Source organism: Octopus bimaculoides, chromosome 18, assembly GCF_046866305.1.
Source record: "Octopus bimaculoides isolate indiv1 chromosome 18, ASM4686630v1, whole genome shotgun sequence".
NCBI classification, from domain to species: Eukaryota; Metazoa; Mollusca; class Cephalopoda; order Octopoda; family Octopodidae; genus Octopus; species Octopus bimaculoides.
The window spans coordinates 43,556,547-43,584,046 of record NC_142945.1 but is presented as its reverse complement, the minus strand read 5'-3'; the positions used below and the strand labels follow the sequence as shown (position 1 = coordinate 43,584,046).

At 34.1% G+C, this 27,500-nt stretch overlaps 1 long non-coding RNA gene across 1 annotated transcript in view; it reads right to left on the bottom strand.

Annotated features, from left to right (window-relative positions):
* Positions 1-2,710: 2,710 nt before the first annotated feature.
* Positions 2,711-27,500, bottom strand: part of LOC128249805 (uncharacterized) — a 428,716-nt gene continuing 403,926 nt past the window's right edge. Inside the window, exon 3 of the long non-coding RNA XR_016245018.1 lies at positions 2,711-3,339. This is a non-coding gene — a long non-coding RNA (uncharacterized LOC128249805). The remainder of the gene's footprint in view (positions 3,340-27,500) is intronic.

Sequence of the window (27,500 nt, the reverse complement as noted above, 5' to 3'; positions counted from 1 at the left end):
CGTTCGATCATGTAAAACAAACAATAAATGAGTTTATGCATAGGTAGATGTAGGTATGAACATACCTGTACATATATATGCATATACTCATTTATTATTTGTCTTATATATATATATATATATATATATATATATATATATATATATATATATATATATAAACCAGCTGGAGGAGATGTTCTCCTGGGGCTAAAAGCAACAGTAAAATCCACCCTTAGGGGTCAGCCACATTTAAATGGCAAATATACTTCACTTTATCGTGCAGTTACTGTTAACACCTCGTTCAGAGAATTAACATTGCTTGTTTTCACTTTTTCGATATCAGTGAATAATTTCACTGGAAAAAGACTTATATATTGCCAAGGGATTGTCATTCTCATCGAAGGTCGGTGATTATCGTACGCTGAAGAAGGGAAATAACCCTGAAACTCGGGTCCGTACATATCGCAGATCAAGATGGGAGTGATAACTTCCCTTGGCAAAAATAGACAGGACACAGATATGTGTCGATAAGCCAGCTGGAGGAGATGTTCTCCTGGGGCTAAAAGCAACAGTAACATCCACCCTTAGGGTTCAGCCACATTTAAATGGCAAATATACTTCACTTTATATATATATAGCTTGAGAAGAACTCTTGAGTCAAGTGAAATCGTTGTTGTGGCTGATGCCAGTACTGCCTGGCTGGAATGTAAGAAGCATCATTCAAGTGTGGTTGATGCCAGTGCCACCTGACTGGCTCCTGTGTCAGTGGCATGTAAAAAGCACCATTTGCGCATGGTCGATGCCAGTGCTGCCTGACTGGCCCTCATGCTGGTGGCATGTAAAAAGTAACTACTACATTCTCAGAGTGGCTGGGTTTAGGAAGGGCATCCTGCTGTAGAAACATTGCCAGATTAGATTGGAGCCTGGTGTAACCTCCTGGCTTACCAGTTCTCAATCAAACCATCCGACCCATGCCAGCATGCAAAGTAGACGTTAAACGACGATGATGACGATGCTGATAATATATATAAGCAAATCAAAAGCAAAAATAATGACAAAATCAACAAAAGTCAAAAGGACATACACAGTGAATGTCTATGGTTGATGCACAGTTTAAGATGGGGAAAAAAGTGTGGTGATGTTGTAGGGATGTCAGAAAGATGAAAGAGGTCTGGGGAGAAGGAAAAGAACAGTTCGAGAAAAACAAATGTGGACGTGCATGGTTTAGTGGTTAGGATGTTGTACTCATGACTGTGAGATCATGGGTTCAATTCCCGAACCAGGCATTGCATTGTGTTCTTGAGCAAAACACTTCATTTCAAATTGCTCTGCGATCGTTTCGTCATCTGACATGTGGCAGATGGTGCACCTCTGTACAAGTAATGACGATTTGATGGGGAAATAGTCTTATGTGTACACAAACATTTGCTCACCATAAACAAATCCTCTGTGTGGTTGTTTGGCAAGAAATTGCTGAATCCTCATATGTCATCTAATGATTGGAGAGCTCATTATATATACATATATATATATATATATATATATATATATAACAAACTTTGGTTGTAGAACAAACAAATTCAAGGTTATCCACCTAATATATCAGATCTCGAACATTTAGTCACATATAGTCACATATAGTCACATATAGTCACATTTAGTCACATTTAGTCACATATAAAGAAACATAATGCTTTTTCTATACATAGAATATGGATGAACAAAATCACTGAAGATGAAACAATATTTCATTTAGACAAGCATATAGAAAAAAGTGAAAGGTACTATCTATTGCAATACAAAACATTAAAAAATTAATACTTCAGCATCTGAAAGAAACTTTTGTTTTAGACGCTGGTTGCTCAGTTTCATGGCATATAAATTCGCTACCCAGATGGGACGCCAGTCTGTCATAGGATTACTCATTTTTGCCAGCTGAGTGGACTGGAGCAATGTGAAATGAAGTGTTTTGCTAAACAACACAATGCATCAACCAGTTCAGGAATTGAAACCCCAATCTTACGATCATGAGTCCCACACTCTACCCACAAAGCCACACTCTTCCACTCACATTTGTTGGCACTAATATAATTCTATCTGGAGCACTCTGTGGACCATGTTCTTGAGAGGACACCTTAATTCTTATTGAAGATACGACCTGTTCCTCATGAGGGTGTAATGATCCCCAGTACCATTTGTAAAGTCATTGATGCTTGGAAGGGCATCAAGCTAAAGAAACGAAAGTAAAAACCATGTTAATCGTAAGAACAAGACATGGTCTCGAACCCATTTCGGAAAGTGCATGCTAGCATCTGAGCGGACTTAGAATTCTTGATTTATGTTTATGTACTTATATATATATATATATATATATATATATATAGCACATAAAACATTTGTGATCATTTATGTAAATTCATAACTTAATATTCTGTACATGTATGTGTGTGAGAGAGAGAGAGAGAAGAGAGAGAGGGAAATAAATAGATGTGTATTTATACACACACACACACATATATATATATAAACATATGTATGTATATTTATATATATGTGTATATACATACATATATAAATGTATATGTATATATCTTATATGCAAATGGATGTGTGTGTGTATAGGTATACATATACACATGCATACATATATGCATATATATATATATATTTATATGTATACATACACCACATGCACATACAGACATGCACACACAGACACACACACACACACATTTAATGTCTTCCCATGCAGTTTGAAATCAATAATAAAAGAAACACAGTTATGGAAATATGGGAAACATCCTGAAATATCGAAGTGTAATGTACAATTACGAGTGAATTAATTCAAGTGAAATGTCCCAACCACATGACATTATGAAATTATTAAATTGTATTACAACCTATAAAGGGAAATTTGGAATTACATTATATTTCCAGCACTTTCTCATTTATAATATTGTATGTAATTCTCTCCCATATGAAATGTGAGCAATTTCATTAGCTTTGAAACACTTATAACAGTGCGGGCGTAGATGTGTGGTTTAAAAGTTTCTCTTGCAGTGGTATGTTTCTGGGTTCAATCTCACTTGGAGGCAATTTGTGTTGCAGTCGTTTTTTTATTTATATATTTATAATCAAGTATGTCCAAACATCAATACCATGGACTTTGCTGTGTGGTCCATCTTAGAGTCTAATATTTCTGCTCATTCCTATTCAAATGTGTTAGATCTGAAGAAAGCCGTTCTGTCTTCATGGTTCAAGTTGGATGAGGGGGTGATACAGCACTCGTGCAACTCATTGACCACCAGTTTGCAGGTTACGGTCAAGGTAAAAAGTGGTCATTTTGAAATGTAATTGCTGCAATAGATTGACAATTTACATTAGAATGTGTGTACCAAATATCATTATCATTCTTCACCATAAACAACCATTCTTAGCTGTAACCAACCATTCTTCACTATAACCAGCCATTCTTCACTGTAACCAGTAATTCTTCACTATAAGCAACCATTCTTCACAGTAACCAACCATTCATAGCCATAACCAGCCATTCTTCACCGCAACCAGCCATTCTTGGCCGTAACCAACCATTCCTCACTGTAACCAACCATTCTTTGCTGTAACCAAGAATTCTTCACCGTAACCAGCCATTTTTTCTGTATCTAACTGTTCTTTGCTGTAACAAACCATTCAGTCTTTACCGAAACCAACCATTCTTCACCATAAACAACAATTCTTCACCGTAACCAACCATTCTTCACCGTCATCAGCCATTCTTCACCATAACCAGGAGAGCCTGGCCATATCATTTGGTTTATTTATGTGCTTTTTTGATGTACAAATTCCACTGTTTTTTCAGAAACAGCTTATTAGTTTTAATATGCATTCATTATTATAAATGTGACACAATATTTCAAATGACAATAATATTTTAATATACATATTTATCTCATCATACATTACAAAAGAAAGATGTTTTGCAGTAATAAAGTATGGAGGACTAAACAGTGACAATTATTCTCAAAAGCCTTTTTTGTAATGTTGGCAAAGTCAATATGTATTATAACAGCTTTATTAACAATGAATAAGGAAACAATATTAAATGTCAGTAGAGTTTGTGTGGCCAGAGGTGTCAGAAAAACCAATCTGCATACTATATATATGTGTGTGTGTGTGTATATATATATATATATATATATATATATATATATATATATATATATATATATATATATATATATATATATATATATATATATATGCATATATACTTATATATATATATATATATATATATATATATATATGCATATATACTTATATATATATATATATATATATATATATATATATATATATATATATGCATATATACTTATATATATATATATATATATGCATATATACTTATATATATATATATATATATATATATATATATATATGCATATATACTTATATATATATATATATATATATATATATATATATGCATATATACTTATATATATATATATATATATATATATATATATGGATATATACTTATATATATAACTTAACTACCTAATTCAACTGAATCTTATCTCTCTCTCTTTCTATATATATATATATATATATATATATACACACACACACACACACACACACACACACACACATATGTATACATATGTATAGACATATATATAGATAGATATACATATATTTATATATACATATATATATATATATATACATATATATATATATATATTTATACATATATACATATATATGCATATATCTATATATACATATATACATACACATTTATATATGCACACATACAAATATACGTACATACATACATACATACATACACATTATGCAGATTTGTTTTATGGAATGTTTGTTCTGTTTCATTTGCAATATCATTCATATGACTAGAGTCCATTTTGACACAGAAGCACATATATGTCAAATACAAAATATTTCCATTTGGCTTAGTGTGTATAAACAAAGTGAAGGGAAAAGAGGTCATACCTTTGAGTATATAAATTCATAAACTTCTTTTACAATGATTGAGATAACAAAAGATTTCCGCTTGAGCCAGCATTTTACATTCGCATGTCCTTTCAAATTACAGAGATTACTGTCAAAATTTATATGCTTCACTTAAGATTTTCACATCTTTTCCTTTGACCACTGACCAAAAGGTACTTTAATTTACCTTCTTAAAATGAACCTAGTTCTTTTTTCTTTATTCTTTTAAGACACTTTATAACAGCAATCATACTTAACTTTATAAATGCCTTCATTGGTCACTTTTAATCATATGTCTACCTATGTATTATGCAGGTCTGGGCAAGATTTTTTCATGAAACATAGGCAGTTACCCATCCATGCAATATTCTCTTCTGTATGCCACTAATGTTTATCCAAATCTGCTGATTTGGGTTGAAGCAACTTGGCACCAGTGACATTGCATGTATTACAAGTTAATACACTGATCATCTGCCCAGACCCATCTTTGTATAAACTCCAAAAGGATAAAAGGTAACATTAAACTTGCTAAGATTTGGACTCAGATGACACTGCTAATTGGCTGCCTTCTGAACTTCTTAAGTCTATTTTACTGATTATTTACACACACACACACACACACACACACACATGTACATGACCTCACACACGCATAGGTCCATACTCATATACATATAAAGGGTAAAGACCCCCTTGAGTCATCAATGACCATGGAATTGCGCCTAGAAAGTTCCCATCCAAGGCACAAGTACAGGTAAGGTTCTTTATGGAAGACCAGCATTCACTTATGCAGCAGTTATCCATGCATACCAGCCTCCCATCTCTATGCAACCGATGGTGTCCAAAGGAACACACACACACACACACACACACATATATGACCGAGACCTTTGGAAATGTGCTGTGCGTGAGAAGACCCGGCAAGCCAAGTAGGATCGTTGCCAGTGCCCCTGGACTGGCTCTTGTGCGGGTGGCACATGAGATGCACCATTTTGAGCGTGGCCGTTGCCAGTACCGCCTGACTGGCTCCCGTAGGATTTTCGAGTGAGATCGTTGCCAGTGCCCCTGGACTGGCTTGTGTGGGTGGCACATAAGAGACACCATTTCGAGCGTGGCCGTTTTCGTGCGGGTGACACGTAAAAGCACCCACTACACTCTCTGAGTGGTTGGCGTTAGGAAGGGCATCCAGCTGTAGAAACTCTGCCGAATTAGATTGGAGCCTGGTGTTGCCATCCGGTTTCACCAGTCCTCAGTCAAATCGTCCAACCCATGCTAGCATGGAAAGCGGACGTTAAACGATGATGATGATATATATATATATCGCATAAGGTACAGAAAACGTATATATATACACCATTCTGCTTAAATAATGGAACTGCAGATACAATATCCTTACGTATCTCACGGCTATTTTCATTCATCCACTTCACTCTGTATTTCATATCTTCTCTCTATCTCTCTTTATATATATATATATATAGCTTAAATACCTAAATAATAATAATAACTATTACTTAAACATTTTCTCGCACCGTCTCTGATGAAGGGATCTATAAAATATCTCGGAAACAGCTGTAAGACCTTCTCTTTATAAATGTTCTGAAAATTATTCACAGCCTTGGATTTTTTATCTCATTTCGTTAAGTTATATATATTCTTTTCTTTTATTTTTTTACTTGTTTCAGTCATTTGACTGTGGCCATCCTGGCGCACCACCTTTAGTCGAGCAAATCAACCCCAGGACTTATTCTTTGTAAGCCTAGAACTTATTCTATCAGTCTCCTTTGCCAAAACACTAAGTTACGGGGGATGTGGACACACCAACATCGGTTGTCAATCGATGGTAGGGGACAAACACAGACACACAAGCATACAGACACACACACATACATACACAACACACACACATATATATATATATACGATGGGATTCTTCCAGTTTCCATCTACCAAATCCATTCACAAGGCTTTGACCAACTTAAGGCTATAGTAGAAGACACTTGCCCAAAGTGCTAAACAGTAGGACTGAATCCAGAACCATGTGGTTAGTAAGCAAGCTACTTACCACATAACCATTCCTGCACCTATATATATATATATGTGTGTGTGTGTGTGTGTGTGTGTGTGTGTGTGTGTGTGTGTGTGTGTGTGTGTGTGTGTGTGTGTGTGTGTGTGTGTGTGTGTGTGTGTGTGTGTGTGTGTGTGTGTGTGTGTGTGTGTGTGTGTGTGTGTGTGTGTGTGTGTGTGTGTGTGTGTGTGTGTGTGTGTGTGTGTATGTATATGTATGTATATATATAACCAAGAGTGTTTGAAAAGGTTAATCAAAAGTGCTTGAACACGTTAAGAAAAAAAAGTTCTTCCAAAAAGGTTAGTAACATGCTGATAAAAGATTAAGATTTTATACCTTTTTTTCTAAATCCTCTTTATACTTAAAAACTGAATTAAGTAATTTTCGGAAAGACTTTTAACTATATATATATATATATATATATATATATATATATGTAAACATTTTTGATACCATATACTTAATGTAAGTGCTTTGTTTAAACACTTTCAAGTGTATTTCATCCAGGGAAAGTTCTTTTAAGACATCATCTGTAAAAAATCACTGTATACCTGAAAACCAGCTGAAACAAATCACCGACAGGTGAATGAGAACAGCAGATATCGATATTTTGCTATCATTTTAGCTCATTGGTACTCTGTCCTCAAATCTTCCTCTAATTAAATTCAAATTACTGTCTGAGATATATGCAAATAATGTAAAATCTATCTTCTGATGAGTAATAGTACCACAGAAGTGAATTTTGTGTTAGAAGCAGTTCTGATAATGTAAGCATTATTGATGTTACACACTTAATTCATGTATGTTTAAATGCTTTCCGATTGTGGAATCATATATATACATGCATATACAGTCATGGCCAAAACTTTGGAACATAGGTCTGAAAATTAGAATTTCTATATTAAATTCTGTAAGTTAAATTTGGTCGGAGCATATACTGAGCATAACAATTTTAATTTCTAAAAAATGTTCCGAACTTTTGGCCACAGCTGTATATATATATATATATATATATATATATATTTATATATATACATATATCATCATCATCATCATCGTCATTTAACATCCGCTTTATATAATATATATAAAATTAAAACATAGGGTAAAAATCAGATATTAATTAATATCGAATTATTATCAGGAAGCTAGCACATTGAAAGAATCAGAGAGATTCAGAAAAAATATCTGAGATCTCAGGGGATTAATGTATATGTTTATATATAACGATGACCACTAAGTGGACATTTAATGTGCTAGAAGAACATATGATCTTCTTCTAGCACATTAAATGTCCACTATATATATATATATATATATATATATATATAAGAATAAGTAAGTATTCAAAATAAATACTCGTAAAGATGTTATTGTTATTATTATTATTATCATCGGCAAATCTAAATAATTGATAATACCAATAACAATAACATTAGTGGCAGCATGTGATATTAGCATTAAACAGCTATATAATAAATCCTTAATTATATTAGAGGGTACATGAAGCATTAGCCTGCTAGAAAGTGGTGGGGTTTATTTCCACTCTCTAGCAAGCTGGTGTTTCATGTGCCCTGTAATATAATTAAGAATTTATATATATGGACCACTGCGCTCAACACGTTTTTTTTTTCATTCCCTCTCTGTTTGTTTCCACAGTTTGAAGAGTCTTGTCAAAATTTGAAGTCACTGTTGCTACTAAATTTTCCCGCATACAAGTCAAATTTTTCAAACCAAAATTTACTAACAAAATAGGGTGGTCATTTTATATATGAAGTACATTAAGATAACTTTGGAGCACCAAAAATCCCATGTAAAATACATGATGATAGTGACGATGTTTGACTGTTTATCCCTTTTGATACCAATCCAGCTGAAACCGCCTCTGGTTCTGTAGTACAAACGTCTTGTTTTCATAAGTTTTGAATTAAAATCTTCCACCAAACCTTAGTCACAATTTATGTTCCTAACACTAGCTTAATGATAACTAAGTTGTTTTACTAAATTCTTTGTAGAAGTACATATATCACTATGTACCAGTGATCTAGGTAGAAAGAGAACTCGTTGGTCTTGCCTTAGACAAGACACTCTCTGTAGTATTGGTGCGAGAATAAAATGCATCCAGTACATTATTGTACCCTGTAAGGTAGATGGCAACAGGAAGAGCATGCATACCCCACCCCCATCCAAAAAATGGAGCATGATTGAGACGTGGTCTTTAAACCGTCAAGAGAGAGAAGTAAGTTCAAACAAGAACTGTCTCAGAATTTGATGACCCATTCAACCCATATCCAGTGAAGAGTATTCATTTCGAGTCCTTTCAATATCTATTTCATATTTATTTCACATTAATCTGCTGTTTGATATTTTATATATCTATTTACCCTTTGCCATATGATATTTGAAATTCTTTTAATATTTGGTATTTAATATATCTATGTGACATTGATTTGATATCCCCCATCATTACCAATGCAATATCTGTTGGTATTCATTTATAGTTTTTCTTTCACATTTATTTCTAATATACTTGACATTTATTTATTGTCCATCTTTTATTCATCTAACATCCATGTGATATCCATATGATATGTATTTGACAATCCATCACTACGTATTTGATATCATTCAAATTCATTTGATATTCATTTATGCATTGTCTATGTTTTTATTCATCTGGCACCCATCTGGATATCCATTTGATAACTCTTTCACAATCTATCATTACCCATTTGATATCATTTCATATTCACACATACTTCGTTGAATATCCACTGTTCTTCTTTTTGATCCATCTGGTATCTATTTGATATTCTTTTGATATCCACTTGATAATAACAGATAAGAAAAAAATAAATATATTTTCAATTAATGCTTCTTGAATTTAATTTAAGCAGTTCTTTATCTGTCTGATTTTATTCTTTTGTTTTATTATTCAACATCTACATGAAACGCAACACTTAAACAGAAATGTTGCAGAGAAACCATTCACATGCAGAATACAATTTTGTTATTCTTCTTTCAATATCTTTTATCTTTTCTGATTCTGAAATAAGTACATCAGAGATTTGAACATATTCGACGTTCTTTAGCATTGTGTAATGTCATTGGTTTAAATGTTAGTTTGCAACATTAAGACTAACCTTTATCCCACAGACATCTCACAAAGCCAACAGAATAAAAACGGTGCCGCCTGTTCCTGTTTCAGAGATCTTTTCTTCTTTTCGACTTCTTCAGTTTCTTCATATGGTGAATTCTTTAAGATGCAGCAGTAACTGTTATCCTTTGATTTATTGTCTTTTTTATTCAAAACCAGCCGAGAGAATGAGAAGCATAAGATAGATTTTTTTGGTATTTATTCTTGTTGCCCAAGTGTCGCAGACAAATCACATTCAGGAGACAAAAGAAAAAAAAGAAAAAAAAAGAAAACGACCTCCGTCTCTATCATTCTATACCAGTGAGGAAACTTCTATGTGGTCACTCAATCTGCTAGAAACAGTAGTCAAATCTCACTTAAATCATAGCCTGTTATCTTAAAGAAACATAGAACACATCAGGTTATCTGGTCACGGATGTTATATGGAATTTTGAACCATTTTGAACCATTTACAAATTCTTCAGGGCGCCAAAACCTCTATGGATCTTAATCTGGCCCTGCATGTAAAAGACAGCCAGCACATTCTATGGAGTGGTTGGCATTAGGAAAGGCATCAAGCCATAGAAACCAAGCCAAAACAGACTAGCCAATTTGTCAGTTCCAGTCAAACCATCTAACCCATGCCAGCATGGAAAACAAAGGTGAAATAATGATGACGATGATGATGGTGACGACGACGATGATGGTGATGATGACGACGATGATGGTGATGATGACGATAATGATGGTGATGATGATGATGATTATGATGATGATGATGACTCAAAATGCTCAGCATAGCAGCCAAACCGTCCCCCAACAGCCAGCTGTATTTTTATTTATATCGATTTTATTTATAAGATGGAAGACAATACAAAGCAATGAGGGTATTCCCTCTTCATGATCACATGATCTAACAGAAATAGCAATCAAATCTCTCTCAAGTTCTTCCCTCTCTAAAGAGAAGGAAGAATTTGTCTTATAATATATATAATATATATGTTCAGGTGCAATAAAGACTGCAAACAAACAGGAAACAACTTCTATCTCATTCCAGGGTGAAAAACTAGAGGTAGTCGATAGCTTCCGCTATCTGGGCGACCAAGTTAGTAGTGGGGGTGGGTGCGCTGAAAGTGTAGCTGCTAGAATAAGAATAGCCTGGGCAAAGTTTAGAGAGCTCTTACCCCTGCTGGCGACAAAGGGACTCTCACTCAGAGTAAAAGGCAGACTGTATGACGCATGCGTACGAACAACCATGCTACATGGCAGTGAAACATGGGCTGTAACTGCTGAGGACATACGTAAGCTCGCAAGGAATGAAGCCAGTATGCTCCGTTGGATGTGTAATGTCAATGTGAATACCCGTCAGAGTGTAAGTATCTTGAGAGAAAAGCTGAACATTAGAAGCATCAGTTGTGGCGTGCAAGAGAGACGATTGCGCTGGTATGGACATGTGGTGAGAATGGAGGAGGATAGCTGCGTGAAAAAGTGCCACACCCTAACAGTTGAGGGAACCCGTGGAAGAGGTAGGCCCAGGAAGACCTGGGCTGAGGTGGTGAGGCAAGACCTTCGTACATTGGGCCTCACCGAGGCGATGACTACGGACCGAGACCTTTGGAAATGGGCTGTGCGTGAGAAGACCCGGCAAGCCAAGTAAGATCGTTGCCAGTGCCCCTGGACTGGTTCTTGTGCGGGTGGCACATGAGATGCACCATTTTGAGCGTGGCCGTTGCCAGTACCGCCTGACTGGCTCCTGTAGGATTTTCGAGCGAGATCGTTGCCAGTGCCCCTGGACTGGCTTGTGCGGGTGGCACATAAAAGACACCATTTCGAGCGTGGCCGTTTTCGTGCGGGTGACACGTAAAAGCACCCACTACACTCTCTGAGTGGTTGGCGTTAGGAAGGGCATCCAGCTGTAGAAACTCTGCCAAATCAGACTGGAGCCTGGTGTTGCCATCCGGTTTCACCAGTCCTCAGTCAAATCGTCCAACCCATGCTAGCATGGAAAGCGGACGTTAAACGATGATGATGATGATGATATAAACCTGATATGCAATAAACTTTATATATGAAAAGACAATATGACCAAAGTTAAATTGCTCTTGATTACAGTTCTATTTGACCAGAACTGACCAGAGGTTGAAACCAACGACAGCAATAAATGAGTAAGAGATATTTTATATTTTAAACATTAAACCATTATGTTGCACAATAAAAATGGAATTAGCCACTGAGGGCATCTTTACACACTTCAACAAAGAAATCTCAACAGGAATCATTGAATTCTCTTTATGTTAAGCCAAAAAACAAAAAAAAAACATTTCTCTACAGAATCTGATCAGAAACAGGAAGAGCATCATTCTAGGAAATTTAGTGGTAAGGATCTTCTTTTACTTGTTTCAGTCATTAAGCTGTGGCCATGCTGGGGCACCACCTTGAAAAAATTTTAGTGGAATGAATCAAGCTCCAGTAATTGTTTGGTTAAACTTGGTACTTATTTTGTTGATTTCTTTTGCTGAACAGCTAAGTTACGGGGAGGTAAACACACCAACACCGGTTTCAAGCAGTGGGGAGGTTACAAACAAAGACACACACACATACTCAAACACAATAGGCTTCTTTCAGTTTCCATGTACCAAATCCACTCACAAGGCTTTGGGTTGGCCTGAGGCCATAGTAGAAGATACTTGCCCAAGGTTCCATGAAGTGGAATTGAACCTGGAACCACGTGGCTGGAAAGGAAGTTTCTTACCACACAGCCATGTCTGCAGCTCTATGTACAGATTTCACTACTTCAATTGGTATTTTAATATAGAGCTCTTCCATCCTGTGCAAATCACCTTCTGAAGGCACATGGCATAGTGATTGGCATATTCAGCTCATGATTGTAAGGTTGTGAGTTCAATTCCTAGTGATGGAAGACAATCTATTTTCATATTGCTCCAGTCCACTCAGCTGGCAAAAATGCATTGCACCTCTATATCAAAGGGCCAGCATTGTCACATTCTGTGACACGCGGAATCTTCCTGAGAACTAAATTAAGTGTATGCATGTCTGTGGGGTGCTCAGCCACTTATGTGTTAAATTTACAAGCAGGCTGTTCCATTAATTGGATCAACTGAAACCCTCATTACAAATGATTGAGTACAAAATCACTGTTTTGTAAATTAATGTGTTCCGACTCCTTTTGTTATTGTTTTCCACCAATCATTGTTATTGCTACATGTTTGCATGTGTGCATGTGCATGCATGTGTACATGTGTACACGTGTGTGCTTGTGTGAGTGAGTGTGTTTACAATCCATGCATTGAGAAAAGGGTGTTACTGAACATTCTTTATTAGTTCAGTAGATCATCATCATCATCGTTTAATGTCCACCCTCCATGCTGACATGGGTTGGACGGTTTGATAGGAGCTGGCCAGGCAGGAGCCTACACCATGCTTTTGTGTCTGCTTTGGCATCATTTTTATGGCTGGATGCCCTTCCTGACACCAACCATTCCACAGCATAGACTTAGTGCTTTTTATGTGACATTCAATCTGGATTTCCAAATAAGAGTATAAAAAAATAAAAGAATCTATTACTCGAAAATCAGGTAATGGTTATTGCCAGGAAAAGCATCTGACTGTAAGACAATACTTCAGTAAGTATTCACCTAACTCATACTAGTTTGGAAAAATAGATGTAAAATGAAAGAAACAACAATTGTTGTCTCAGTTGATCAAAAATTCTTTCTGATTCACTACATTAAGAATGCAAGCATGCACTTAACTATATTTTCTTTTTGCATAAGCACCAACCACACACAAAAACAAATTTTCAATGCTAAAATAAATAAACCGTTTAGTCACTGAAGAACAGAACTATTTTTCGTTTTTATTGCTTATACAACCCAATACATTTCCCATCCCTTGTAGCTTGCTAACTAACTGTGTGTGTCTTTCGTGATAGAACTCCATAATGGTATATAAAGAATTGATATAGTTGCAGTCAATGGGACCAAAAGAGGCTTCATATAAAATTACTGAGCCCTTCCTATATAACGTTAAAAGAACATATTTTATGTTAAAATAATTCAGTCAATGCGTGCTTACAGTGGATTTTCTGAAATAGAATTAAGCACGTTCAATGATTTGTTTTTGGCTTTTGTTTCGCGATTTTTGCTCTCCTTTTTTTGTTTTTAAATAAATCTTTTTCTTTTCTTTAAATTATTGTTGCTGTTGTTGTCAGTATTATTATTATTATTATTATTATTATTATTATTTACCATCAACCAAAGAACTACTGAACTAGTCAAATTCATTCAGAAAAGTAAATAGACATTTTCAAAACATGATTTTGACATTTTAGGTTAATATTCCTCAAGTGAAAAAAAAAAAAACACACACACAAACACATAAACACACACACAAAAAAAGAAAACAGTCTTTATAGACATTTCAGATGCCAATGGGACTGGAGAGTTTCAGGAAAATTAAAGACCATATAGATGATGTAGCATAGAAACATGCTTACGTATACACACACACAGACACACAATAACTTTTTGGGGAAAAATATTTAATAAATGTAAATATGAAAAAAACTGCAAAAAATAAAAGTATCAACAATAAGAACAATAATAATAATAATAACAGCAACAACAACAACAATAATGATAATAATAATAATAATAATAATAATAATAATAATAATAGTAATAATAAAAATGAAGATGATATTAAAAGATTAAAATCTATTGATCTGACACGACTCAATATCCTTTGACCAAACTTGAAAAAGACCAAACAAATTGTTTACTTTCCAGTTGTTTGGAAATTTTCGTTATTTAACAAACTTTCGTTATTTTATTTAAAGATATAAAAAAAAAAAAATTAAATATAAGTGACAAATACAAAACAAAACAACACCAACAACAACAGACTCTTTATATTGTGTTATGTTCTGTTTGCAGAAGCTCTAGTTGAATTGTATGAATGAACGGTGTTTATTTTGTATTTAAATATTTTATAGAACGGCTTGTCAAAATATTATACTTAGACATTCTTTGAATAACGCTGAAAAATGCAATAAAATAAATATGTAAATAAAAAATAAATAATAAATAGAAAGAAAACTATTAAATTTTCTTTTCCTTTATTTTTTTCAAGTCAGTAAAATTTTTTTCTAATATTTCTAGATTTTTAATTTTAATAAATGAAAGATGAAAAATTAATAATAATAATAATAATAATAATAATAATAACAATAATTATAGTACTAGTAGAAGTGGTAATAATAATAATGATAATAAGACCTCAAGTTTGTGGGGAGGGGATGGATGACTCGATCCCGGTGTTTGACTGGTACTTAATTTATTGACCCTGAGAGGATGAAAGGTAAAGTTGACCTCGGTGGAATTTGAATTGAGAATGTAACGAGAGGCGAAACACCGCTAAGCGTTTCATCCAGCATGTTAATGATTGAATCAGCTTGCTGCTTTAATAATAATAATAATAATAATAATAATAATAATAATAATAATAATTATAGTAGTAGTAGTAGTAATTTGATAGAAGACAAAGCTATGTAAACATTCTTGTTGCTATCCATGAAGTCTCTTAGAGACAATCAATTTACATATCATGATTTTTAACACAATAAAACAATTTCCATGACATGATACCATTATAATGAAAGTCAATTAATTAATTATATCTGTTGTTGTTGTTGTTGCTGTTGGCGATTACCCCCACCACAACCACCACCATCTCCAGTTGCAGTGAATTGGCAGGACTCTTCAGATATCAGCTGTAGTGCCTTGCAGTACTAGTAGCATTCATTGTAGCTAGCTCAATGCACCAAGTTCAATTCTCACCAAAACCACTTTTTTTTTTCTTTTTTTATCCTTTTTCCATTAACAAATAAATCAGATAAAGCATCAGTCCAAAACTTAAACCAAAATTTTTTTTTCTTATTCTCCCTGAATCTGTGTGTCTGGTAAATCAAAGGTCCAGCCCTCATCAACATTCTGTTACGGAAGACTTAACTGTCAAAGAGAATCAACTACTGTATACACAGATACAGTATATTGCCGAGTGTGTGTGTGTGTATATATATATATATATATATATATATATATATATATATATATATATATATATATATATGTACATATGTATGTATGTGTGTGTGTATATGTAGATATATGTATAACAAAGAGATACACAATTGTATATGTATTTACAAAAAAAAGAAAAGATGAAAACAGGCATAGGAAAAACAAGCAGGTGTATTAGTTTAGCAGATACATATATATCTATGCATATATGTGTGAGTGTGTGTGTGTGTATGTTAAACTAATACACCTGTTTGTTGTTCCTACATATATATACTTACATATAAATACATAATCTCCCAATCATAAGCTTGACACTCTAACCACTAAGCCATGTGCCTTCACAAAACGCTACATACATGTATATATATATATACTGTATTTTTGAAACTGAGCTGGGACAAATTGATTGAATTTGGATATGGTTTTGGGACTCTCTGCATATTTTATGATAATAATTAGCACAACAGGTTGATTGGCTGATAACTGTTTCACTTTGTTCTGCAATCAATTCTCAATTCATTATCTAATAATCATGTGTTGTCCAATACTTATTTTCTGTACTGGTCATATTGGATTGGTTTCAGCTGACCCCTACTCGCACCATCCGTTGGGAGCATCACCATGAGATTTGATTACATGTATTGAATAAATAGATGTAATGAAATATCAACAAATATATAAATGATACATAAACAAATGTGTGTAGATATAGCTGTGGGGTGAAGAACGTTTGCTTCCTAACCACATAGGTTTAGGTTCAATTACAGTGTCTGGCATTCTATGTAAGTGTCTTCCACCATAGCCCCATGTTGATCCATACTCAATACAATGAAATTTGATATGCTCATACAGCATGGATACCTGTTGCATGTGCACATGTGTATGTGTCTATATATATATAATTTATGCGTGTGTATGTGGCTGTGTGGTAAGAATCTTGCTTCCAAACCACATGATTCTGGGTTCAGTTCCATTGCATGGCACCTTGGGCAGGTGTCTTCTGTTATAACTTTAGGCCAATCAAAGCCTTGTGGGTGGATTTGGCCAACAGAATCTGAAAAGAAGTCCATCATATACATGAATGTGTGTGTGTGTGTGAGAGAGAGAGAGAGAGAGAGAGAGAGAGAGAGAGAGAGAGAGAGAGAGAGAGAGAGAGAGAGAGAAAGAGAGAGAGAGTGTGTCACTGTGCATGTGTTTGTCCCCCACTACTGCTTGACAACCCGTCTCGGTGTGTTTAAGTCCCTATAATAGAAACTGATAAAATAAGCATCAGGCTTGAAACAAAAAAGCATAATAAATAAACCGAAGAAAAGAAAACACAGTAAGTTCAAAGGTCAACTTGTTTGACTAAAATCCTTCAGAGTGGTACACCAGCATGGCCACAGTCCAATGATAGAAACAAGCAAAAGATAAAAGATGAACGATATCTTCACAATTATTAAAATTAACGAACACTCCTATAGAATGATTATCGTAGATGCAGACCATTCCACATTTACTTAGATTCTGAATTTCAGACACTTCTTAATTAGCTGATTCAGACAACAAAACATACCCTTGAGCAAGATTCTCTCTTTGTTTTATTTACATTTTTTGGCTTTGATTAATCATAATAGCATGTCTTTCTTCTTTTATTTGTTTTTATTGTTTTCTTTGTAATTTTCTAATACTTTATATTTAATTTCATCTTTTATCTATTTTTATTTTATTTTCTATTTGTTTCAGTTATTCGACCGTGGCCATGCTAGCGCAATGCCTTGAAGGGTTTGAGTCAAATGATTCAATCTCTGCTATACCTGAATTTTAATTTGTGCTACCCACCACATACAGAATGCAACATCCCATACTGCCCAGCCAGAAGAATCTGTACCATTGTAGAAGATGTGAATATCAGGAGCAAATGCCTAACAGAACTAAGAGAATTCTTGCTCAAACAAAAATACCCATCTCTACTTATAGAAAATGGCATACAGTGGGCTATAAAAATACCCATACAACAAATTCGGACAACCCAAAGAAGAGAAAAACAAGAGCAAGTCATACCATTTATATATACATTTATAGTAACTGTCTATAAAAAGAGGCTGGGTAGGGGCAGAGCCTGGGTAGAGAAAGACTTTAAATCATGATGTCAATTACCAGTTAAAGGGGCAAGATTTAACAATCCTTTGTCAAATATTTCCCTGAAGAGATTCATACTCAAAAATATAACTTTTTTATAAATTCGTTATTGGGTATGAATCGAAACAATTTGAAGGATTAATATTTGTTTCTATTCATATTATATTATATTATATTATATATTTATTGTAATATAATATTATGTTAATACATTATATTTAAAATATGTCAATTGTAAATCTCCATTTTCTTTGAATTTTTTTATATTGAATATATACCTTTTTGGATTGTGAAAAATTTTTCTCTACCATATTAGGTGTTTACTTTTAAAAAAAAACAGTGGAAAATTGCATGTTTTCACATCCTTATAAAGGAAATTGTTTTTCCTTGTATTCTTTTATTCTTTTACTTGTTTCAGTTATGCTGGCCATGCTGGAGCGCCACCTTTAGTCGAACAAATCAATCCCAGGATTTATTCTTTGTAAGCCTAGTACTTATTCTATTGGTCTGTTTTGCCAAACCGCTAAGGTACAGGGATGTAAACACACCAACATTGGTTGTCAAGTGATGATGGTAGTTGTGATGGGGGGAGGGACAAACACAAAAATACAAGATGCCAAGCAGTGGGAATGAACGCAGATCTATGTGGTTCAGAAGCAAGCTTATTACCACACAGCCATTCCTGTGCCTATATATATATATATATATATATATATATATATATATATATATATATATATATATACACATATATAATTTATATATATGTATTATATATATATATATATATATATATATATATATATATAATTATTTATATATATGTATTATATATATATATATATATATATATATATGTATATATACATATTTATATATGTATATATATTATATCATTTATATGTATATATATATATGTGTGTGTGTGTATATATATATATATATGTATATATATAGAGAGAGAGACATTACTTGTATATATTTGTACATATATATATATATATATATAAATATATATATATATATTATATGTACATATTATGTAATAGACATACAGACAGATAGATAGATAGATAGATAGTTGGGGAACAAGCTGCTTATCATGCAGCTACTCATGTGTCTGATATCAATTTGCTTTGTTTTCCCATCTCTTGTTATATATAACCACATTTGTTATCATTTTAAAAAAAATTTGGTGCGGGTTGTACCAGCATTTGAACTTTTATCAAATTAACAAGATCTTCCATTTACAGGCTTCTTTAGAGAGAATGAGGATTTGAGAAAAGAAAAACAGATAGAAAAAAAATAGATAGAAAATTATGTCACAAAAAGAAAGAGAGCAAAATAGAAATGATGAAAATAAATTACCTAAAATCCTGCCCCACAACAACCCCCTCACCAAAAAGGTATAGTAGGAAAGCAGAAGTATCGATAATGGTGATGTTGTTAGGTTATATATTAAGGTAAGTGTATATTATGTTGCAAGCGCTTCTAGGAGTATAAGCATGATTGGTAAGTGTGAAGAAGTCAATAAAGATTGTTCAGTTAAGTCTATAATAATCTACTACAAGTGAGAAATCTGCACAGATAACATGCACACACGCGCGCACACGCACACAGCCACGAACAGACTTAAAACATACAAGTGTATACATGTATATATACATATGTGTGTGTCTATATATATATATATATATATATATATATATATATATATAAACATATATATAAACATTATATATATATATATATATATATATATATATATATATATATATATATATATAAACATTATATATATATATATATATATATATATGCATGCATTCGTATATAATATATTTATGTGTGTGTATGTGTGTGTATATATATATACATATATATATGTGTGTGTGTGTGTGTGTGTGTGTGTGTGTGTGTGTGTGTGTGTATGCACATGTATATACATATATATAATTGTTTCAACGCATCTACCATCGATCTCCCATGGCTGGGACATTTAACAACTAGTTTAGGAGTATCTTATGGTGTAGATGTCTCTTCATGTGATTACAAGACGTATCCTATTAAAATAATGACTGTTCCACAAGATATCTACTGGGTTTGCGCACAGAAAAGCAGCAAATTAAAAGATACAGCTTCATTTTTACATAATATCAATAATAAATAACAAATGCAAAAAAAGTATTAAATATAACCATTAATAGATATGGATGTATAAACGCCCTCACTTAGGTTGCATAGCGCATCTACACTCAAGTGCACACTCACTCGGGCAAACATCCATGAAGATATAAGCATACACATGTGTGTTTTGGCACACGTGTTCACACAGCGAATTAAATCGCTACTTATTTTTCATAAGAATGGAGAGGCTAAAGGGAAATTTAATTCATCCATACCTTAATGTAAATTATGATTATTAATTTGGTTAACAGTTATTCAAATTCATTCCCACTGCATTGTGTTAAAATGCATTTGTAAGCATGTGAGTATCTTGAGAGTCTTTCAGAAATTCTCTTAATAATTTTCTCATTGGACCACAAAATAGATAAAGATTCTTTGAAGCATAATTTGCATTTCCTGGGAAGAATACTATATGGTTGTGCATGTCTTATTATGGGCCAAGTTAGGCCATGTTTAATTTTATCTTCCTTAAGTCACCACACAAAATCAGCCAAATATGTTGAATGCCTCTTGTTGATTTTCTTGAAGCTGAAGATATGCTTCAGATAACGATTCGTGAATGAGTCAGCCGTTGCTCCAATGTAAATGTATGGTTTTCCCCTTGTGGATATGGTACATTTGTGTACAAGATTCATACTCATACAGAGGTCTCTCAGTGGGCATTTTGGTTCATATCTATATATTTGTATAATATATATATATATATATATATATATATATATACACCTTGGGCAACTGAAATCCGATGTCTTTTTGTTCAGCTAAAAACAGTTTTGGTGCAAAGTGATAATGAACTCAACTGAACCGTAACTAATCTGCACCTCCTCTGATAACTCACAGATGACGATTCAACAATGTCCTCTCACAGCTGCACAGATATCTGCAATGTTTTTCTCAATTCTGCTGGTTGTGGTTCTCCCAGAATGTTCGTCAATATCGACATTTTTGGCCATCCTGCAGCTCATGCATTCTTCACCATACACTTTCTGCAACTTTGCATAGGCCTCTGAGCAGGTATCGCCATGACAACTTTCCCTGTCATGGTTAATGTGACAATTACACGCTACACACCTCCCTTCCAAGCACAGCTGTAAAACAGCAGAAGTGAGTTAGAACATTTAAACTTAGTGTGCATGCGTAGCAGAGTTCACGGTCAATCTTTGACAAGCAGCTTTACTCTGTGTGCATTAGCTTCGTTGCTATAGCAACAGTCCTGATACAAATTGATCAGCCCTCGTTTACATACATATATATATAAACGTACACAAACACACACACAACCAATGCATATATATATATATATATATATATATATATATATATATATATATATCGCATGGACACTCAGAACCATGATTATGTGTGATTGTATCTTAATGAATGCCACTCGTATATCTGGTTGGCAATCTCTTGATTTTTTTTTTTTTTTTTCCGTCTTGGAGGATTTCTCCCTGTTTCACAATCAGAATCTGTTTATCAAATTTATTCTGTTTTTCTTACCTGTTCTTTATCTCTCTTCGTTTTTATATTGTTACATCTCCATCAATCATTGTTGGTCCTCATCTACACAAATCTTATTCTGGTTTACAAATCTTCTGACTCCGGTTTTTATTTATTTCTTGATTAAAAACTCCAGGATATATATCAAAATCTGTACCACACACACACATATCTAATCTGGTCGAAATTGAACTACTCGGCAGGTTAGCAGACATTTTGCTAAACCAGACACATGTCAATTGTTTTCTCTTTCACTTAATTCTCATTGATTTTGATGTATTGTGGAATAAGTTTTATACCTCTTAAAATATCTATTACAACCACTTCTTGCTTAGAACAAATTCTATTATTTGACTGATTTTTAAAATTATCTTTAAAATTTCACTTTATTTAATAAGAACAATGCTGTTGGATGTCTATTGGAATTGCCTTTTGTGAATTATGTAATTTCATTGCATATGCTACAACACATGCAATCACTATAGCACAATACTTTTCCTACTGCACGTTGCAACTTCTAGAGCACATTGTGATCACTAAAGCATACTACTGTTGTTGTTGGCATTCCATCGCTTACGACGAGGGTTTCAGTCGATCCGATCGATGGAACAGCCTGCTCAGGAAATTAATGTGCAAGTGGCTGAGCACTCCACAGACACGTGTACCCTTAACGTAGTTCTCGGGGAGATTCAGCGTAACACAGTGTGACAAGGCTGACCCTTTGAATTACAGGCACAACAGAAACAGGAAGTAAGAGTGAGAGAAAGTTGTGGCGAAAGAGTATAGCAGGGTGTGCCACCATCCCCTAACGGAGCCTCGTGAAGCTTTAGGTGTTTTCGCTCAATAAACACTCACAACGCACAGTCTGGGATTTGAAACCATGGTCCTATGACCGGGAGTCTGCTAACCTAACCACTACTATGATTATGATATACTGCAATCACAACAGCATACTTCAATTCTAACCTGTCTTATCTTATTCCTAGACCAGGTGGTCTTTGGGGCATTCCTTGAAGATGTCACACCAGAATTGCTACTTAGTCTTCCACTGCCCTCTGTGCATCAGCAAAATTGAAGCTTGTCCAATCTTTGATATTAAAAGCCCATCATTTCTTTGGCCTACCTTACTTTGATTTACCATCCACTGAGCTCCACAAGACCGTGTTTGCTCTGCCTGAGCTTTTTATGACAAATCCAATCCATTTCAGTTTACTTGTCTTTACAACTGTCAGCATATCCTTGGCTTATTTTTATCCTTACTTCATTCATCACATGTTCCTTGTACGAGATACCTAAAAGCCATCTGTAGCATCGCTTCTCCCTTGCATGGACCTTTATGTCACTCTTATTCTCCAAGCCTTGCTGCAAGCATAAAGAAAGATGAAAAACACAAGTGGTCACATGTGCAGAGCCTAATGTTCCTTCAGATATCTCTTCAGATATCTCTTCAGATATCTCTTGAGCACATTGTATTTACAATCTATAAAGCTAGAATAAACACTAGAAATGCACAGAAAATACCTAGAAGTAATTCATAGCTTCTTATTTTTCTATTGCCCACAAGGGGCTAAACAGAGAGGGAACAAACAAGGACAGACAAAGGGATTAAGTCGATTACGTCGACCCCAATGTGTGACTGGTACTTAATTTATCGACCCCGAAAGGATAAAAGTCGACCTCGGTGAAATTTGAACTCAGAACGTAGCAGCAGACGAAATACCGCTAAGCATTTCGCCCGGCATGCTAACGTTTCTGCCAGCTCGCTGCCTGTAGTTGATAGCTTCTGTTACCTAGCTGACCAAGTCATCAGTGGAGGTGGATGCTCCAAACCGCAGTTACTAGAATAAGAATAGGCTGGGCAAAGTTCAGAAAGCTTCTACCTCTGCTGGTACTAAAGAGCCTCCCCCTCAGAGTGAAAGGCAGATTGTATGATGCCTGTATGTGAACAGCCATGCTACATGGCAGAGAAACATGGGCTGTCACCACTGAGGACATGTGTAGGCTTGGTAGAAATTAAATTAGTATGCTTCGCTGGATGTGCAATGTCAGTGTGCATGTTCGACAGAGTGTAAGCATCTTGAGAGAAAAATTAGGCATAAGAAGCATCAGACGTGGTGTGCAAGAGAAACAATCACACTGGTATGGTCATGTGATACATATGGATGAGGAGTGGTGTGAAGAAGTGGCAATCTCTAACTGCGAAGGAAACCTGTTGAAGAGGTATAACCCAGGAAGCAGGAGTTGCCAAATAATGAGGAGACAAACACACACACACACACACACACACAATTATACATCAATGCACTCACACACGCATACACATTTGTGGATGTGGATATATATGTGTGTCAAACCCATGCTAGCATGAAAAGCAGACGTCAAACGATGATGATGATGATGTGTGTGTGTGTGTGTGTGTGTGTGTGTGTGTGTGTGTGTGTGCGTGCGCGCATTCAAACATCAGTAATATTATGTATAATGGATTAAGCCACATCGTAGAAATTTACAATATTATTCTGGAATGAAACAATAAATTAGAAATTTTGAAAGGAAATTATATAAAAAAAGTTAGTTTATGGTAATCTTGATATATATTTTCTCCTAAATGTAGTGTTATTTCAAGCAATATCCTTCTTCTTCTTCTTCTTATTATTATTACTATTATTATGTTTTGTTTTATGTTTTCCTAAATATTGTTTTTACTATATTATTGGTTATTCACAAAATAATATTTTGAAAGATTCCGACTTTTTTCATATAATACAAAAAAAAAAAAGAATTTAAAGTTCTTTGATGTGTCATCACTAATCCGTATTTATATGTTCAGTGCAGTTTCTGTGCGCATAAAACTATGTGTATATAAAGAGAAGAAGCTCTCTTTCTGTCTCTCTTTATATATATTCATTTATACATATACATTATATATACATATATACATATATATATATATATATATATATATATATATGCGTGTATGTATATGCATGTATTTAAATAAATGTATGTATTATGTATGTATAGATATATGCGCATAAATGTGCACACAGGTGTATATACGTGTACTGTAGTCAAAGTTGATTACTTTTTCTACATTACATAATGACACACGTGATATAAAATATTTACACTCAGCAACATACTGAATATTCTTATATTGCTTGTACCATGATATTGTTTGTAACAGTAGTATTCACAAATATGACATAACACACAGAAATATACATATATATATATATATATATATATATATATATATATATATATATTTATAAAACAACAAAGAGTATGTACAAAGAAAATCATATCATTATTTTAGATCTTGTATGTATATATTATATAATATTATATATCTATATATATACTCATATATATGCATATACATATGTCATCATCATCATCGTTTAACGTCCACTTTCCATGCTGGTATGGGTTGGATGGTTTGACTGCGGACTAGTGAGCCAGATGGCTGCACCAGGCACCAATCTGATCTGGCAGAGTTTCTACAGCTGGATGCCCTTCCTAATGCCAACCACTGTGAGAGTGTAGTGGGTGCTTTTACATGTCACCGGCACGAGGGCCAGTCATGCTGTACTGGCAACGGCCATGCTCAAATGGTGTTTTTTATATATCACCTGCACAGGAACCAGTCCAGCAGCACTGGCAACGTCCTCACATGTATGTGTGTGTGTGTGTGCGTGTATATATATATATATATATATATATATATATATATATATATATATATAGATGTTGGTGGGGAACAAACAGGCATACAAACACACACACATATATATATACATATACACAACGGGCTTCTTTCAGTTTCCGTCTACCAAATCCACTCACAAGGCTTTGGTCGGCCCGAGGCTATAGTAGAAGATACTTGCCCAAGGTGCCACGCAGTGGGACTGAACCCGGAACCATGTGGTTGGTTAGCAAGCTACTTACCACTCAGCCACTCCTACGCCTATTGTTTCAGACAAACACGTTCTGTCTTTTAACTTAAGGAAATAAATTGTTTCCATGTATTTTTATGTATGGTGGTAAAAATGCTGAAAATGTATTTTCACATAAATGCTTTCATACAATAGTTTTACTGAAATTTTATTAGTACATATTTTCAAAAGGTGAGCATTACATAACAGATGAGAAGAAAAAACGATAATAAAGAGGAAGAGAGAAAAGATGACATGTTATTTCAGGATCTGTTTATGTGAAAAATTTAAATGAATAAAGCTTCGTGAAAGCTGCAACCTGAAATAGGTTTTGTACTAGAATAAAACCCCATATTCATCTGACCAGGGTCCAGATTGTCACTGACATTCAGCTTATACACACACATACACGCACACATACACGCACACATATATATTTATGTATATATGTGTGTGTGTGTGTGTGTTTGTATATATACATGCATAGAGACACACAAATACATACACACTCACAGAATCGCATATACATAAAGAATTCAGCTTCTGTATGTAAATGATAAATTCACATTTATACCAATAACAATTGCAACACTTGGTTTTGTGAGTAAATGACGATTTGGAAAAGCTGGAGCTTCAGAAAAAGAAATCAGCCAGATAGCATGAACATTAGAAGCACAATCTGTAAGTAGAACAGTAAAAATATGCGTGATTTTCCTCAATTTCGACATGGGGCTTTGTTTTTGTATCTACCTTCCAATGATGAAGACTAGTATATTTGTAAAGAACCAGTTCCTTCCTTATGGAATGATTTCAAATAATAAAAAGTGGAATGGGATATCCAAACGTATATAAAATATATCTGTTCACAAGTTTTTCAAAATATATTTTATTTTTCTGTATATCACCAAAATATACTGCTGTTATGCACAGTATGTATAGATTAATATACTTAGAAAGCATAGGCATGTATATAGATATAGCCTATTTTTTTTATATTTTTATACATGTGTGCATATATATGTATATATATGTGTGTGTGTGTGTGTGTGTGTGTGTGTGTGTGCATATATATATGCGAGTGTGTGTGTGTGTGCATATAGATATATATGTGTGCATATATAAGTCTATATATATATATAATAGGAAGTGGATTCAAGGAAAACAGACTACACATGTATATTTATATATATGCGTATATATGCTAGCATTGGTATGCAGCAATTTCAACTAGTAACACTTGCTTCTGCAAGTTGCTTGCAAAAATAAATCTACACACACACACACTCATATATATATATATATATATATATATATATATATGCTTCTTATGATAGCATGAAATTATATTATCATTTATTTCTTAGTTGTGATTAGCACAAGCGAAACCGGAGGACTATTTAAATATTTTACCTCTTAAAAATGTGTACTTGTGCATGTGAATATGT